Consider the following 20083-nt stretch of genomic DNA (forward strand, 5'->3'; position numbering starts at 1 on the left):
AATCAACGATTTTTTTATAAGTTTATGCCACTAATAATTACATGTCATTAAAAATCATAATAATTTTAATTTACAAACTAAAATATACATACAATTGAGCAATATTCATATGTGTTAGTTAAAAAGATTTCTAAGTACAATGTATTTGAACTAATAGTTACATGGCATTACATATCATAATAATTTTAATTTACAAATTAAAATATATAGACAATTGTGCAATAGTTAAAGAGAATTCTGAATACAATATATCTGAAAGGAACATATAATGATATAATATAATTAAAATTTCTTAATATTGAAATATTATTTGATGAATTTTGCATTATATTTTATTTTTGTAATTTTCTCTCGATCAATGAATTATAATATCGAATGCTAGACTTTAAATTTAAATTTCTAGCTCTCAAATTTGGGAAGAACAATTCAAGTTGTTATTTGACTTGTTGCGCTCAACCATTTTTTTTCCAAACCCTCAGCTAATTGAATTTTATGCAAACAATTAAATCTGAACCTCGAGTAAGTAATAAGTAATATATCAACATAATTCTTATTTACAACGTATTGGTAGCATTATTTTCTCCTCTAAATTCACCTATATTTTGGGCCCCAAAACAATAGAACTGATGCAAGTATAAGATAAAATCTCAAAAGAGGCGTCTTCACTATAGAATTCTCATGTTATGCCCTTGAGCAGGTTTAGTTAACTTATGGAAAACAACCCCCGTGCAATCCATGGCCTCATGAAGTTTTGAAAATTTTAATAGATATCATGAGGTTGAAACCTTTAACAACCCCAATAAATTAATTATATTTCATTTTGATAGGCAGTGAATTAAATATAGATACCGTGACTTGTGAGAAGGAAACCCTGTTTCATATATCTCTGTAATTAAAAGAAAGTGATCAACAATAACACTAATATTATAAAACTGAACATAGTCAAGTCTTCTGAAACATGTAGCTATTACCTTAAATGCTCTATGTATGTCAAGGTTATTTGGAAGACCATCCTGCATCCATGGATTGCCAACAATAGTTTTCATCTTTAGCCTTCATGTCGAGATTTCAGGATGAATGATGAGGGGCAGCGTTGTTATTGGCATTAGATGGGTGAAAGTTGCATTTGCCTCTTCACCCTTCCTGAAGGTTGTGGAGGTGGAGGCTATCTATTGGTCATATGAACAGCCTTCCACACAATTCTTCCCATTCTAACTGAATCCATATGAACAGAGGTTGTTTTCCAGTATCAAGAAGGAAAAATAGACCTCATCCTTGCTCCACTTTTGCTTCAAAGAAGATGAAATACCCTTTGATACTGAACGAGATTTCGAATTCTTGTTACTGCTACTGTTTCTAGAGAGAAGAGGGTGTAGGAAGTTTACATAGAGGTGCCTAAATCCACCGAAGTCCATGACCATGGATTTCAACTTCCCACTCTGAAGCGAGGCGGTGGATAACCAATGGTGCGTGAAGATGGATTTCCAGAGATCCTCGTTGCATCTGACTTGCTTCCATTTATTTCCCAGCCAAGAAAGCCCTCTACCTACTCTCCTTACTGAGTTAAGTTGTTATTCTACCATCCTATCCCTCGTAGTGCAGGCTTAGAATTCAAAGTGCAGTGGTTGAGCAACCGGATAGAGAGTCGGTCGAGTACATAAATGACCTCATCTAATCCCACGCTCTCCTTGCGATATAGATAAGGCCGAGTGACTCCCTCCCATTATCTATAAGAAATTCCCCTTCTCAGTCGAGTTTCTTATAGATAACAACCAACATTCATATTATGTATGTAATAAGGTGACGTGCAATTACTGTCGGAGGGAGCGAGCAACAACCCTCAAGGCACTCGCTAGGTGAGGCATGAAATTGGGCCCACATTGGACCACTCATACATTTATTTCCCACCCAAGAAACCATGACCAGATGGAGCATGGTCAACGCGTAGTGTGTGGCAGTTTGGTTTGACATATCTAACAGGCAAAAATAAAAAGGTAGACAATGGTAGGGAGTGAGCCAATTCAAAAAGAAACACCTTCGGTGTAATTATATATTATTTATTAATATATTAAATTATATTATATACTCAATATTAAATTTATGATAATTAAATCTAAAAAAAATCAATTATGATAATTTCATCTATCATAATAATTATTTGGAGAAAGTTTCTTCATACAAATATTCAAGTATTGACATTTATTAGCTCAATTGGAATTGTAGCATTAACAAAAGGATCATTAAGGATGAAATGTTTATTATTAGCTTGAAACCAATTATAAGCCGATTAATCTTTGGGTTGGAGCGACAAATGGTTTCTCTTTGAGACTCTCGTCACCCATATTATTTTATATGGCTGTGAGGTTTGCGTTATAGTATATCTAGATAATCATGGAGGAAAATTGAGTTGATCCAAAAACAATTTGTAACCAACAAACTCAAGATGAAAGGAAATACTTCCTATCCTATCATCTTGATTTAAGCTAGTTTTTCCCCCCATTGAAAGCATGGCCATGTTTAGGTATCTAATGTATAAGAAGAAAATTTACAACATGGATGCCACGAGGTTCCCCAAAATTGCTTCTAGCTCTAGCTCGAACCCCCACCTCCGGGTCAAGCAAGGATGGCACAAGGATGCATGGTCTTGGCTAGACCACTGGGGGATAAAGGAGGAAATCAACTTAGAGAATAAGGATAATATAAAAAATACTATTCTTCCAAATTTAAAGATAAGTTGTGGGATGATAAGGAGATGGAGGGGAAAATGAAGCTAAGGTATTATAAGGAGGTGATCAACCTCACTCATGCTAACCAAATTCATCATTATGTCTTCAAAAATACTAATAAGAAAATGGAAATTGTGAAAATAATAACTAATTCTCATGAGCTCTCAAGTGAAACTCGTAGTTGGTCTATTCCCAAAACACCTTGGGATGAAAGAGGTTGGCACCTTTACAATACTAAGAGGGTTCAACATGATTTTTTTTTTCTTGGTTTGTTAGGCTATTATCCATTCTCATTTCCAAAACACACTACCAACTTTCTTGACTTGTTAAGTCAACAAAACTATAGTGACCTAGGAATGCTTCTTTCCCTTCTTTTTGATCATAGAAATAAAAAATAAAAGAGTCTCAATTAGTCTCTTACTTTCTTAAGGTTCCATTGACCAAATTGGTCTTAGTGAATGTTATTCATCAACATCATTATCATGAATTAATTATCTCATAGTAATTTTGACGGGAATTGAAATGTTACAATAATATTTACAAATTTAAAATAATAACTAAAAGAAAATTAATTCAATATGAAAAAAATATTATAGATTATTAATTTATTACGTGTTATTTTTATTTAGCAATATGATTTAATTTATTTATTTTTAAGTCATTTTAATAGAGAAAAAAAAAATGATAAGGGTGGTTACCCTTCACTAAATTTTTCTTCTTGATGATGAGTATGGAAAATAATAGAGGTTGTTGCAGGTAGAGGGGCAGCATGATGTAGAGAAGCAATAATGATATGACAAATGGAAGACCATTTCTTTCTCTCCCACTAAAATATCTCTAACAACATGTGGATTGTGTGTTCTACATGCATCTCTATACATACATGGTGGTCCTGATAAAGGTACAAGTCACGTTGAAGATGGAGAACAAGTGGTGTCAAATCGAAAGAAATGGTTGAGTAAATCCATTGAAAATTGTTTGTGTGGTATCAATTGAGATAATGAGATTGTCTTTCAGAATAATCACATCATTGAGATTTGGTCGACCTTTCGAACCAACTAATGTGGTTCATTGGTCATGTCAGATCACTTTTATATTTATAAATATATCATTTATATAAACATAAGTGAATAATTTTAAAAAGGTTTTGATCTATTAAGAAGAGTCATGCATTTCTCACAACATAAAATATTCACAATATCTATTGCTACAATGAAAGAATTTGAAGAAGAAGGCTTTTCATGTGATTATGAGATCACTTTTATATTTATATATAGATTTTTATTTTGTAAGTTTGGTAGGACCTTTCCATTATTTTTCTATCAAAACAACAAGTTACATACACATGTCTTAAGGTTAGGTGGCCCTAACCTACCCTGAGGGAAACCGGGTATGTTGGCCACCTAATAGAAAAATAATCCATCTAAAGACAAAATAATAAGACTTTCTAGTCACACTATATATGTGTGAGTCTTTGTTTTTCCTACTAGCTAGATACCTATAAACATAGCGATAATATGCCTAAAATTTTGAAATTGCTTCATACAAAACTAAAACCAGGGGTGCACTATCACTCTACAAATCATCAGCTGAATCAATAGGAGGAGAGTCCTTCACAGTGGAACCTGGCAACTTCGTGTGGGGAATGCATGGGATGTGTTGCTCAATGCGGTTGAGGCATCCATTTTGCTACTACAATTGAAATTGGATCTTTTGAAAATCTTTATTATAATCCAAGTGCCCATGGGAAGACATATGCATGTTTGGTGGAAACTTCTTTAAGGCTTTATCCAGAAGGATCTTCATCATCCAATATAAGTGGACTGTTTTCTTGTATTGAGTGGAAGGTATGGCCAGGGTCTAGAATAAAATTTTGTCACTCTTCCAAATCAATTTCCAAACCTTCCTCTATTTGTTTATTCTCCTCTTCCCAATATATTATGCACTGCTTGACTGAGTTTGAACTTCCCAAATGATATGTCTGAGTGGCTTCCTAGATAAATCGAGATGTTGATTTACAATCCCCATGGATGAGCTAGGTTGAATGGTCTCAGAATGGGATTCCTTCCTCTGTTTCTCGTAGTCGCGACCTCTTTGACCATTCCTTTCCTTACTAAAGGCACGAACCATTTTGCTACACCTACAAATCAAATAATGGGTTGTCTCAAAATCTGGAGGTTGGCCCAAACATAATCTAGGCTCAAAAGTAAGACACTTTCGAGGGTCGCTACATCCCTTAATACCTTCCAATGAAATTGCATACTAAACCAACGAAATAAGGATCCAGTTAGGTTGTCATCAAGCGACCACAAGTAGTTACAGTCCCCCATCTACTATTGCTCCACCAATTCCTGAAGTCAGGCCTATACTGACAGACTGAAACATCCACAGGAAAAACACCAGAAGTGGCCACGTGAATCTCATCTGTAATTAATTTGAGCAACAACACTGTACATCGGAGAAAGAAAGAACAATTGAGTCATGACCTACCCTAGACCAGGACGCACACACAACCATGCGCCGAAACCATATACAATATACCATTACCACAGGGACAAGATTGACATAACTTCATTGAAAATGATTTGTGTGGTATCAATCCACTCCTATATAGCATTGGTATCAAGAGATATATGTGGAGTTTATATTTTAATGTGAAATGTGCAAAAATGTTAACACCTTTGAGTTGTGTGTTCTACATGGATCTCTATAGATACAAAACGTTTTGATCAAGGAAGAGTCCTGTGCATAGAAGTCACATTGAGGATGGAGAATGAGTAGCATTGATTGGTCTGGCATGAAATGGAAATAAATTTTTGAATAACAACTCCACTAAAAATGATTTGTGTGGTATCAATTCACTCCTATATCACATTACCACCATGGTGGTCGTTGGTCTTCGTGGCAAGAGAGAAGGAAAACAAATTAAAGATCCATCCTCTCTGTTTCCGACCACACATTCTTCCAACCACAGATTCTTCCAAAGAACGTGAGCTGTGTGCTCTTGTATATATACACAACGACTGTAATGAAGAAGTCGTGTAAGTCACGTTGAAGATGGAGAATAAGTGAGAATCCATTCGTGTGGTATCGCATCTAAAGAAATTGTTGTATAACTCCATCCAAAATTATTGGTGTGTTATCAATTCACTCGTATAATGTTATCCCCACGGTGGTCGTTGGTCTTCGTGGCATGAGAGAGGTGAAAAAATTTCAAGTGTCTTCTAACCTTCTAGAAAAAGGTATATGTCGAGTTTATAAGTTTTAAAAAGCAAACAAAATATACCAAGCACAGATGGTTGATTAATCATATTTCAATTTAAAATTTAAATATGTATATTATTATATATTATTTAATAATATATTAAATTATATTATATACTCAATATTAAATATATGATAATTAAATCTAAAAAATTTAATTATGATGATTTCATCTATCATAATAATTATTTGGTAAAAGTTTCTTCATACAAATATTAAAGTATTGACATTTATTAGCTCAACTGCAATTGTAGCATTGACAAAAGGATCATTGAAGGATGAAAAGTTTATTATTATCTTGAAAACAATTGGAAGTGGAGTGATCTTTGGGTTTGGAGCGACAAATGGTTCCTCTTTGAGACTCTCGTCACCCCTATTAGTTTATATGGTTGTGAGGTTTGGGGTTGTAGTATATCTAGAGAATCACTGAGGAAAATTGAGTTGATCCAAAAACAATTTATAACCTACAACCTCAAGATGAAAGGACATGCCTCCTATCCTATCATCTTTATTGAAGTTATGTTTTGACCCATTGAAAGCATGGCCATGATTAGGTATCTAATGTATAAGAAGAATATTTACAACTTGGATGCCACGAGGTTCCCCAAAACTGCTCCTAGCTCTAGCTAGAACCCCCACCTCCAAGTCAAGCAATGATGGCAAAAGGATGCCTAGTCTTGGCTCAACCATTTGGGGGATAAAGGAGGAGATCGTCTTGGAGAATAAAGATAATATAAAAAATATTATTCTTCCAAATTTAAAGATAATTTATGGGATGATAAGGAGCTAAAGGGGAAAAGGAAGTCAAGGTATTATAAGGAGGTGATCAACCCACTCTTGCTAACCAAAATTATCCTTTTGTCTTGAGAAATGTTAATAAGAAATGAACATTGTGAAGATAAGAACTAATTCTCATGGTCTCCCAATAGAAACTCGGAGTTGGTCTATTCCCAAAACACCTTGGGAGAAAGTATTTGCCATCTTTATAATACTTAGAGTGTTGAAGATGAAAAACATTTTTTTTACAATACTAAGAGGGTTGAAGATGAAAAGCATTTTTTCTTGGATTTCTCAGCTCTTACTCACATCCCTTCTCATTTCCAAAACATTTGCCACCCTACCAACTTTCTTGACTTGTTAAGTCAACATAACTATAGTGACCTATGAATGTTTATTTCCCTTTTTTTTTATCATAGAAATAAAATATGAAAGAGTCTCAATTAATCTCTTACTTTCTTAAGATTCGATAAATGACATTGATCTTAGTGGATGTTAATCATCGACATCATTATCATCTTCATAAATTAATTATTTCATAGTAATATTCATAGAGTTTAAAATGTTACAAAAATATTTACAAAATTAAAATAATAACTAAAACATAAAATCCCATAAAATAAATATTATAGTTAATTTATTACTTGTTATTTTTATTTACCAATATAATTTAATTTTAAATTATTTTAATTTAAATTAATAAAATTGATAATAATAATTAGCGTTCTTAAAAAATTTCTTAAACAATAATGATATTGCAAACTTAAGAGCCATTTCTCTATTTCCCACTAAAATCTCTCTAACAACATGTCAGTTGTGTTCTATATGCATCTCTATATATACATGACGATCCTGATAAATGTACAAGTCACGTTGAAGATGGAGAACCAGTGGGAAATTCTTAAGAACAAGTCACTAATCCAATTACTAGTGGCTTAGTGCATCACAACATGCCACATTTTCAGCTGATTTTATCACTCCAACTCCCGAGGCTTCACGATTTAGTCTAATTAATGCAGATACCGATTATTAACGTCCATGATACCATGTCCATGCATGTTACTTCATGGACCATTCATTTTCCGATAGCTCTATCTTTCCGGAAAGCCTTATTTCCAAGTTTATTGCATAGTAAATGCGGCTTGACATGGGTTAGAGAGAAAATAAATAGCGGCGTATTATATTGTGTTATATCGGTTTCATGTCAGGTCGTATTTACTATGCAATAGAGTTATATCGGCTTCATGTCAGGTCGCATTTATTATGCAATAGAGTTGGAAATAGGACTTTCTCATTTTTCCAACGTCATCAGACCAGACTTATTTGATTTTCAGAATAGTCTATAATATGACTTTTTGGAGATAGACAAGACTTTGCTGTAAGTGATAGTCATACATAGCATGGCAATAATTACCGCGTCTCTTGATTTCCCGACAACTCCATTTTCCTTGCGAGTTTACATCTTCGAAGGTCTGACAACGAACAGAAGTTGCCGCCACTGTTCTTCCAGGCCGACTCAATCAAAGCAAGCCTGCGGCACAATCTTTATGTGAAATTCAAAATTTGAAATTTGAGCGCGACATGCCCGCCCATGCTCGCTCCGGGTGAATGCATGAACGCGTGCAGGGTGGAGAGAGTGGTAGTGGGTAGCGGACGGATTCTATGGCAGGTGGCTTCCCAAAGAATTTATGACTCCCCTGTTGCTACAACAACTGCGCCAACATCGTCGACCTCTATTTCAATATTGTGGCTGGAGAAGGTACTTATTATTCTTCATTATCATATTCATGTACCCTATATTGTAGCAGAGGTAAAATATTATATTTACTGGATATCTTACATGAGACAAACCTGTAACCATGAATATATGTATGGCTTTTATACCTGAATTCAGTCCATGATTGATTCATATAGATATATAATTTCTGGTGTCTACTTGCGCCCACCTGTGCGAGGTTCACAGAACCAGAGACCGTGGGATGATAAGCGAGGTTACATCATTTGTTGTTGCTCCCACAACAATTGGTTTTGGCGATATAACAATTCCTCCCACTTCGGCTCCATCTCCAGTCTCTTCACTCAGTCATTAGCTACCAGATTCTGTAATTTTTCTAATGCTTGTACAAGCAGTGGAGTGTACAGTCAAATTCGTTTTGCAGAACTTGTATCTGATTTATTGGAGTTTCTTTTCCAAATATTCAACTTTGCCGTAACTTTATTTGGAACAAGGGATTTAATTCGCAGTAGTAAGTGTTTTTCGCATCACTTTATAGTTTTATGGTATTTTTCGCATCACTTTATAGTTTTATAGTTTTGTGGAAGTATGATTATAACACACATTTTGTGTATGATATTTCACTTTTATGAATTCTTAGTTCAAGCGGGCCCATTTCAAATTATTAATCATCTCTATATAGTAATATATAAACTTACATGAAAGGGTTTTTAATTATATTTGCTGTATTGTCCACTTAATAGAGTTTCTTGTCAAATTATATATTATATGGTATTAATTAACTACATTAATCTCTAAATATATATCACCAAGATTGAAATAAATTTAAAATTCTAAAAAAGCTAATCATACATTATCTTAATAAATTATATAATTTCATCTTTAAAAAGCTCAAAGAGCTCTTAATACCAGAGAAGAAAGTAGAAAAAAAAAACAACAAAATTATAAAATAGTAAAAAGTATAAAACCAACCTTGTGAAAAAGCTCAAAGAGCTCTTAATACCAGAGAAGAAAGTAGAAAAATAACCAACAAAATTATAAAATAGTTAAAAAGTATAAAACCAACCACGTGAAAAGTAAAAAAATTAAATAGGTAAAATTTAAGAAATGAGAAATAATAAAAAATAAAATAAAATTACAAGTATAAAACCAACAATGTGAAAAGGAAAAAATTAAATAGGTAAAATTTAAGAGATGAGAGATAATATAAAAAACAAATTAAAGAAAAAATATATTTTAAAATTTATCAGAATAAGAAATCATTTTTAAAAATTGAAAAAATAAACAAATAACTAAATGAAAATTTATCAAACTAATTAATTCTTTTAACACATGAAGGAAAAAATATTCTCATCATTTATTTTTTAATTTACCTAAACTTATAAGTATTAATAATGTGCACACATTACTACATTAAGAAGAGAAAAATACATCTACATGTGGTTAGAAATTGTGATGAAACAATTAATGAATATATTGCTACATTAAAAAATTAGAAAAATACAAATTAATCCCATCTTAAAATTATATTATGTAGTGTGTTTTGGTGAGAGAGAACATTTAAAGAAATTTGATCCCTTAAAGTGATTGATAGATTCAATTTTAAGATGGATCTACACTAGTTAATAATAATATAATTTCATATCATGCAAAATTTCATTCACCTTTACAATGTAGTATAAGGTATAGAATTTGGTATGAACAAACCAATGAATATAATGCTACATTAAAAATTTTAAAAAATACAAGTCAATTACATCTTAGATGGCACTAAATTAAATTAAAAAAATAAATAAATCACATGCATAAATAGATATGTATGTGACAACATCTAAAAAATATTAAACCAATATTCATACATCTTAAACCTAGATATATCAAGCATTTAGAGGTATAGAGTTTGTTAGTGTGTAAATTTTATTAATATGAAGGAATTAATACATAACATGGAATTAAATGATAAAAAAATTACAATTTAAAAGATTGGTCTCTTTAGGTGCTTGATAGATTCAAGTTTGAGATGAATATGAGCTAGTTAATAACAACATAATTTCATATTATGAAAAACATTTCATACATTTAAAATGTAGTATGAATAGAAGTTGTGAAGAACAAACCAATAAACTTATTGCTACATTAAAAAAAATATACAGCTCAACTCAATCTTAAACAATATTAAATTAAATTAAATAAAAAAAATTAATAACTACATACACACATATGTATGTTAACAACATTTAAAAAAAATCATCTAAGATCTTGATTAGTTAATTTAGTGTCGTAAATTGCTTGCATAAATTATCAATCGAGGTTTGTAAACTGATGAAGTGTGGTGCACTATATGTGCTTAGTTAACATTTTCTTATTTCGTTGTTTTGTATTTTATGTTGTTTTGGGGGGGTTTTGTTCTTTGATGTCTAAGAATGTTCAAACTAAAACTATGAGAATATTTAAGTGAATAAATGTTCCTAAGTTAATCTAATTCTCTAAATCAAAAATTGTTGGCTAGTAAGAACCTAATTTGGAAAACAAAGCATCTATCTTATCTTATCATTAGTCCTAATCCATGGATTTAATTCTTAAAACCAAAAATGAAATTGCAGTGTTTGTTTGAAGTAAAGATAGAAAATGAAATCAATTAAAGTACTTCTGGTTACTTTAGCATTCAATTATGAAGTATGATCTTCTTGAGATGGAGTATAAGCAACTGTCTGTACTTTAACGTCCTAGAAAAATAAGCAAAGTATGCAACTAAGTGAGAATCTGAAAGCAACAAGGTGAAAGCATGTAAAACTAACTGTAAAAAACTAATATATTTTTTACTTTCTCCAACATTCAAATGTGAAGCATTACCCTCCTGAAGTGTTGTGTAAGAAGTCAATTATGCCTTAAGTCCTAAGTTCCTAGGAAGCTAATAACAATGTATTGAGTAATTTCAATCACTATATGAATTAGACATTTAACCATTTAGTTTAGGATCATCATCATCTTGAAATGGCTTTTGAAAACATCCATTAACACAATTAATTGACAATTCTGTTCTAAGAAAATGAATGAAAAAAAAGTAAGAAAAACTAAGCAACTGTGTATTCTTATCACTTCAATCTTAATTCAATTTGGAAACAGAGTTATTTTTCTCCATCAAATATCTTAGAAGAACAAGGCTGCACAGTTATGAATTATCACTATGCTATTGATAAAAAACTAGAATGAAATATTATCCTAATTAGAAAACAAATTTGCTGAAAACAGAGTAATGCAAATTGAACTAAAAACAACTGATTTGGCTGGACTTCTAGCTAGTTAAAGATGTTCTTAACCAATCATTCACTACAGGAACTTTATATTATGATAAAATAAAGTTTGAATACAAAGTATAAGCAAAAAGCCGAATTTAACACTTAATTTATGAATTGTTTCTCAGTTCTATGTAACTGATATTTAAAGGAAAATAACATAACTATTTGTGAGATAAACTTGCTACATGTGGCTAATCTGAATTAGATTTTCAATAGGATTGTTGGACTCTTGATTTCCTATGAAAGAGAAAATCAAGAGTCCTACTGTATTTTGACTCCATCTTTGACCATGATCTTAGGCTCGCTTTTTTGTTGATCTGGACCGAGTGAATAGGATAGAATTCACGTGGAAATGATTCTAGAAATGCCCATGTGGCCCAATTCTTCATTTGACACATAGAACCTGCCAAACCATGAGAGTAGCTACAGAATCCGCAGTTAGCTATAGAATAGGCTGCGTTCTGTAGCTAAATTGCAAAAATCTACTCAAATAGCAAGAACATGAAAATATAATATGGCAATCATTTTAATGCTTTCCTTAAGAAAAACTTAGCATTTATCATTGATTGGGGTCTGTAATCTTATGAGAAAGTGAGAGAAAAAGGTGAGAAAAACTGTCAAGGAGAGGGTAATTCTGAGGTTCAATAGATCCATCTCAAAACCATATCTTTCAAGAATCTAGAGGTATCAAAGTTGTTAGTGTGTAAATATTTTAATATGAAGGAATTAATGCATAGCATGGAAGTAATGATAAAAAAATTGCACATCTAACTATTTTATCCCTTTTAGTTTTTAATATTCAAATTTAATATGGGTTTAAGCCAATAAGAATGCATAGGTGCTTTTAGTACACAAATTCATATCATTCAAAAACTCCCTTACCTTTACATGTATGCAAAGAAAATATCTATTATGAAGACTATTTTCCTCTCTTAGGAACACTCAATGTCCCTAACCCATCCATAGAAAATTTTAGGGGCGAATGTTCGCCCTTGAGCGAAATTAAGGGGTTTTAAATTTTTAGTGGGAGAATATTTTGTATCATAGTACATTTTTACAAATCACCTCAAATAGCCCAGCTTATTTTAAGGGAGAGGGTAAAAAAGGTAAATTTAGCCCTTGAAATTAGGAGTTACAATATTCCATTCGCCCATTTTCAAGAATAGGTTTTATTTAAGTGAATCCATTTGCCCATTTTCAAGAATAGGTTTTATTTAAGTGAATCCTATGGGCCAAAGGCCCAAATACCATATTTATAAAAGAGGTATGGTAAATTAATAAAAATATAAATAAATGAGAGGTATGGTAGATAAATAAAACATTTTTTATATTTACCCCATAAGTCACCTTATATACATGCAAGGGTGTAAACAAATAAAAATATAAGTAAAGTGGAGGTATGGTAAATAAATAAAACGTCTTTTTATACTTACTCAAAAGGTATGGTAAATAAATAAAAATATAAATAAACTAGACGCATGGTAAATAAATAAAACCTCTTTTTATATTTAGTCCATAACCCTCGTTCTATTTATGAAGGCTCAAGAAAGAGGTTTTATTTAAGTGAATCCTATGGGCCAAACACCATATTTGTAAAAGAGGTATGGTAAATTAATAAAAATATAAATAAACGAGAGGTATGGTAAACAAATAAAACATTTTTGTATATTTACTCCATAAGTCACCTTATATTTACGAACACTCAACAAATGCGTGATATTTAGGTGAAACCTATGGGAAAAATACTATGGGACAAATACCATGGACTAGATTGTTATTAATACGATGCAAAAAAACATTATTAACCCTAATATTAGTATTAATAAAAATAAAAATGGCACATGGTATTGACCCATGGTATTCACCAAAATGGCACATGGTATTGACCCATGGTATTCACCTGGAATGTAGCCTATTTAAATGGGGGAATTAAACCAACATAGATCCATCTTTACTCTGGATCTACAAGAGGTATCAAATATTGTGATATGAAAACTAGCATAGAGTAAAAAAATATTTGATCCCATCAAGAGTAAAAATGGATGTTGTAATTTAATGTATGTTAAACATTTTAGCTTGGTTAAAATAAAAAATAAAATAAAAATCAACTATTAATTTTATTAATTTTTATAAATTACTTATAGTAATTTTTAAGCTTCGGGTTTATGATAACCCATGGTAATACGATGGTATTCATGTGAGCATAAACTATTTAAAGGGAAATTCTATCATCTTAGATCCATCTTAATTCTGGGTCTACCAAGTGCTCAGAGGGATAAATAGATTTCATCCCCCTAAGAGTGGTAGACGTGGAGTTAAGATGGATATAGGTTGGTTTTTATGATAATGAAGATATTAAATAGACTTAGGAAATTATATTGTAAAAACATCTTAAGGTGAATGGTTAAAGCATAGACATTGGACAAGTATATTTGTATACTTCTATTTTAAACTAAAACAAATCCAAGGCTAAAAGGAATGGATTGATTGCACTAGTCATCCTTCTATAACTTTCCAACATATGCTGGAGTAAACAGATTGTAATTTGGGTAATTTTTCTAATTGCAAGAACATACTTGTGTATTGGTAGGGTGGTTACGAGGTCCCTAGAAGTGATGAATTTGATTTTTTCTTGGTTTTCTATATAGTATTAGGTTTTTTCTCATGCTTTCTATGAATGGCACGGGTGAATTTTATCCTACACCCACTAGGTTATCGATATGTAATTTCGGTAATTTTGATTTCAAAAGATATTTTAAAGAAATGCAATGATTTCATTTGTGTATTTAATAAACACAAGATTTTATAATTGAGTAAAATATTCGCCATGCCTGGTGAGAGATTCGCCACAAAATTATATATACATATCATATTATTGATAAAATCGCCTTCCATTTTTCGTATATACCATGGAGATTCGCCCATTTATTATACATGTAAATTTAGGGGGGGTTCTTAAAATTTTCCCTGACCCATCATTTTTATGCAAAATTTCCTAATAGTATGTATAATACCATTTGGGGATCAAAGACCCCAAAAGGGTATTATTCGTGGTGGGATGCCTTATTCACAATGCTTAATCATGAATACTATTTTCCTCTCTCAGGAACACTCAATGTCCCTACCTCATCTTTTTTATGCAAAACCACCTAATAGTACCTAGAATACCATTTGGGGGTCAAAGACCCCAAAGAAGGGGTATTATTCATGGTGAGATTCCTTATTCATAAAGCTTAGGACCTAGAGGGTTCATTTTCCTATGTAAGGCCCTTGTTTCTCTTTTTTACCATGGTTTAGGCCCTAGAGTTATCCTTATTTCCAAAATCCAATTAATTGCAACCCTATCTGATTTGAAATCACCCTTGAGTGACCTCAGTTAATTAATTATTGAATGAATGTATTACAGACTCATGTGTTGGTGTGTGTCTATTTCTTTTTAGGCAATGGATTGATCAGATTACAAAATACATAGACACTGGGAATATGGAAAATAAAAAAGAAACACAGTAAGCAAATACAAGAACACAACAATTAATAAGGAGTTCACCCTATCCTCCAGGGCTACGTCTCTGGTCCAGTTTTCATTGGTGGCCTTCTTTTATTGTGTCTTTAAAGCAGAGAATTACAATGAGGAGCTCAATCTGAGTCTCCTGAAATAGAATTGCCTGGCAGGGTGGTTCTTGGATTCCCCAAACCACTAGAGTGCACAAACTCTTTGCCTTACCAGCTCTTGACCTCTCTGGTATTTAATGGGAGGAGCCCAATGTGGTGCTCAGTTCCCTGACAGATTCTCTCAGGGATGGCTTGCTGTTGCCTTATGCAGGAGGTTAGCTCAGCTCTCTGTCTTTCTACTCTTTGCTTTACTGTCTCTTCGTTCTCTGTCTTCATCTTCTTCTTTCTCTGGTTCTTCCTCTCGATGTCCTTTCTCAGGGTCCATATGTTCTCTGTCTCTATTCATGGCTTTAAAGCCAATCGATCTCACGACTATTCGATTCCATTTCCACCTTCGATGGATCACCTGCTGTTGTTCACTTGGAATTCCTTGTCTTTGCGTCATGGTCATCGACTCACAGGGAGTGGCCACTTGTCCTCTTGTGAACTACGCTAGCTTTGCCTCGTCGGTTTGGTTTTTTTAGTTACGTCGGGAAATGACTCATCCGTAACCTCAACAGTCAAATTGAACCTCAAATCTTGTTACATCGCAGCTCAATCCCCTGTCAAATCCGGTTCTTTCATCGGGCACGTTCTCAGCCATTGGATTTGGAGTCCCCAGATCCGACGTCATTCGCTCATTTCGCGCGGTTGACTTGCTCGACCGTTAGCATGTGATGAGCGACGGTTTTCTCTCTCCTCCACCTGCCACACGTCAGGTGGTGAATGGAATTGCTAGGTTTTAGCCAAATCCGCTTACTGCCAAAGGGTGCCCCCGATAAATACCGTCAGTTTTGGAGCATGGTTCCCGCCTTTAGCTGTTAGCACTTTTCCCCATGGTTTTCCCAGCTTCCATGTGACTGAGCACTCGGGACCTCTCCTTCTTGAGGGGTTTTACCTAGCGATGCATGATTAGTGCTAAGCGCTAATCGCGCATCAGAAACAACCTCCTTTTCCCAATCCGGGCTTCCTAGGTGCTAGTTTTTCCTCCTACACGGTCTCCATGGGCCTTGGTCAGCGCGCTTTAACCAAGGTCCTCATCGTTCCTCGCTGGCTGCCAACTGCCACTATTCAGAGATCTTCCTGATCCCTCTGTGTTCATAATTCTTTGAAGTCTGTCCTGTTTTGGTATAGCCATTGTGTTTTGATTATTCTTCATGGATCCAATTCAGATCATGACCTTCCCACTTAAAAAGATTTTGGACCACCAAAAGTTGGTTTTCAAGCATCGACTAAGTGAGGGTACAATTGTCTCACTTGTCCAATCTCTATCCACTTTGCACTACTCGGCTTTGAACCCTTGAGTCCAATTATGAGGTACTCAACATCTCCCTTGTGCGTCGTCCTCACCTTCCTGTCTAAAACTGTGTTTTCCTGCAATTCATTAAGATATTCAGGTAGCAGATCATTAATAGAAGGCAATTGACTCTACTCTTCAGGATCTTCAATCAGTGAGGGTTCAAAAAATCTCAAGCAATCTGCATTTATGACTGAGTAGATGTGCATGTAAGCTGGTAGATCAAGACGAAAAGCATTCTCACCAATGTTCTCAATTATTTTGAAAGGTCCATACTTGATAGGCTTTAGCTTCTTACCTTCACCTTACATTCTGTCTTTGCTGATATACAGCCAGACTTGGTCACCAACCTAAAAACTATGCTCCATTCGATGCTTGTCATGCCTAGTCTTGTATTTGGCTTGGCTTTTTTCCAGTTGTTCCTATACTGCCTGGTGGATCTCCTGGATTTGTTCAATGAACCTAGTTGCCTTGTCCACATCACTGTGTCCATCAATTGTGGTATCTTTACCAAAGACAAAATCCAAGGGAGACCTTGGTGTGAAACCAAAACAGGTCTCAAAAGGAGATCTATGTGTAGAAGAATGTTTTGCTCTCTTGTAAGCATGTTGTACATAACACAAATGTTCATCCCAAAGCTTAGGATGTTTGCAGCAATATCCTCCGAGTAACTGGATCACTGTCCTGTTAACTACTTCTGTCTGGCCATCAGTTTGTGGATGAAAAGCTGTGCTTTTCTTTAGTTTTGTGTCCATCATTTCCCACAAGCTTGACCAAAACTTTCCCATAAATTGGGTGTCTTGATCAGATAGTCCAAAATGAACCCATACATGTTCAAAGAATAGTTTTGTAGTTTGTTTAGCTATAATCTGTTTATTACAAGGTATCAAAATACACATTTTGTTGAACCTATCCACAACAACATATAAATAATCATGACCTTTCCTAGATTTAGGTAGTCCAAAATGAACCCATACATGTTCAAAGAATAGTTTTGTAGTTTGTTTAGCTATAATCTGTTTATTACAAGGTATCAAAATACACATTTTGTTGAACCTATCCACAACAACATATAAATAATCATGACCTTTCCTAGATTTAGGTAGTCCTCCAACAAAATCCATGGAAACACTTTCCCAAGGGTGAGAAGGAACTAGTAATGGAGTGTACAATCCTAGTTTTCTATTGTTGGGCTTGCTTTTAGCACACATAGTACACCTTCTTACCTCTTACATATCTAGAAATTGTTTCATTCATTTTTGGCCAATAACGAAATCTTTGCAGTTGTGCAACTATTTTACTTACCCCAAAGTGACCTGATATCAGAGAAGTGTGTGCTTCTCTAACTATCTTTACTCTCTTAGTTTGTGGAATGCAGAGTTTCCCACAATGGTATAAGAGTCAGTCCTTTACATGGTAATCCAATTCTTCTACTCGTTTGCCTTGACTCAAAGTTGCATATACATCTTTAAAGTCTATATCTTGAGCATATTGTTCAATGTAACTTTCATGTAGCATAGAATTATGTTTAAGTATAGTAGATGCATTTATAATGGGTCTAGATAACATGTTTGCAAATTTATTGTGTATGCCCTTTTATATCTGATGACTAAATGAAACTGTTGTAGAAAACCCATCCATTTGTAATGTCTTGATTGTTGCAATTTAGTTTGGCAGTGTAGATATTGAAGTGGTTGATGATTAGTATGTATTACTGTCTCATTGCCCATTAGGTAATGTTTCCACTTTTTCACACTCTGAACTACTGCATACAATTCTTTATCATATGTAGGATAGTTAACTACTGCAGGGTTAAAAGTTTCAGAATGATAACATATGGGTTTACTGTGCTGTGTCAACACGCTCCCATGGCATAGCCACTTGCATCTGTTTGGATCTCAAATGGTCTTTGCAGATCAGGCAGTGCTAGTATAGGTGTTGTACTAATCTTTTCTTTCAAGGTGTCGAAGGCTTTCTGATGTTTGCCTCCCCACTGAAACACCTTTTTCAATCTTGTCAAAGCATGTAAGGGAGCTGCAATTGAGGAGAAGTTAGAAAAGAACTTCCTCCAATACTGTGCTGCCCCTAAGAAGCTTCTCACTTCTGTAGCAGACTTGGGTTTAGGCCAATTTACAATGACTTCCGCTTTACAGGGATCTATTTTACATTCACCACCCCCTACTATATGACCCAAATAATTTAGAGATGTTTTGCCAAATTCACATTTTGAGAGTTTAGCATGAAGTTTTTCTCTTTTCAAAACATCTAATGTCTGCTTAACATGCTTTAAGTGTTCTTCCCACGTTTTACTAAAAATCAGAATGTCATCCAGATACACAATAACAAAATCATCAAGAAAAGGTCTGAGTACATCATTCATTAATCTCATGAAAGTAGCAGGAGCATTAGTTAAGCCAAAAGGCATAACCGGCCACTCATACAATCCGTGCTTTGTTTTGAAAGCAGTCTTCCATGCATCGTGTTCTGCAACCTGACCTGATGGTATCCACTGTGCACATCTAGCTTGGTGAAATAAATAGCTTCCTTTAATTGATCTAAAAGATCATCTATGCGAGGAAGGGGATAACGATTTTTTATTGTTATCTTATTCAGTGTTTGGTAGTTAATGCACATTCTCCATGAGCCATCTTTCTTTCTCGCCAAAACGATTGGTGACCCACATGGTGATGTGCTAGGCCTGATGAACCCCTTCTCGAGCAACTCCTGCACCTGCTTCTTGATTTCAACATTCTCTAAAGCAGACAACTTGTACATTCCAATGTTAGGCAATGGAGTATCTTGCTGCAAAATAATATCATGTACTATTTCCTTTTTGGGTGGTAGACCTTTAGGTTCTTGAAACAAGATATCATACTTTGAAACAACCTTTTCTATATCAGCTTGCTATTTAGTATTACAGTCCTCAAATACTTTGGTTTTATCAGGTTTATTTTCCTTTACAACCATCAATAAGAATTGTTTGCATGAATTTATCGTTCTTTTCATCTGCCCTGAGTTTATGAGAGTATAATTATTCTTGAGCTTATGAGCTCTTACAAAGTATTCGATTCCATCTTTCACAAATAGATACTTGTTCTCAGCTCTATAGAAAATAGCTTTTCTATCATACAAGTAAGACTTCCTAAAACAATTCCACATATATCTAAAGGAATTATGTCTAACTCAACCTCATCTACAAATGTTGACCCAAAAGAAAACTTGAGTTTGCACTGTCTAGTCACTTGTAGTTGTGCTTTGTCATTCAACCATCCTAATGGGTATGGTTTCTTGTGAGGTGTAGTTGCTAATCCCAATTTCTTTACAATTGCTTCAA

General features: G+C 33.8%; 1 pseudogene; it reads right to left on the minus strand.

Moving 5' to 3' along the window:
- Positions 1–996: 996 nt before the first annotated feature.
- Positions 997–15858, minus strand: LOC149196384 (uncharacterized; annotated as a pseudogene).
- Between the last annotated feature and the right edge of the window lie 4225 nt (positions 15859–20083).

Source organism: Pinus tabuliformis, chromosome 2_2 (assembly GCF_031772625.1).
Source record: "Pinus tabuliformis cultivar Carrire ecotype Pingquan chromosome 2_2, CPIR1, whole genome shotgun sequence".
NCBI lineage: Eukaryota > Viridiplantae > Streptophyta > Pinopsida > Pinales > Pinaceae > Pinus > Pinus tabuliformis.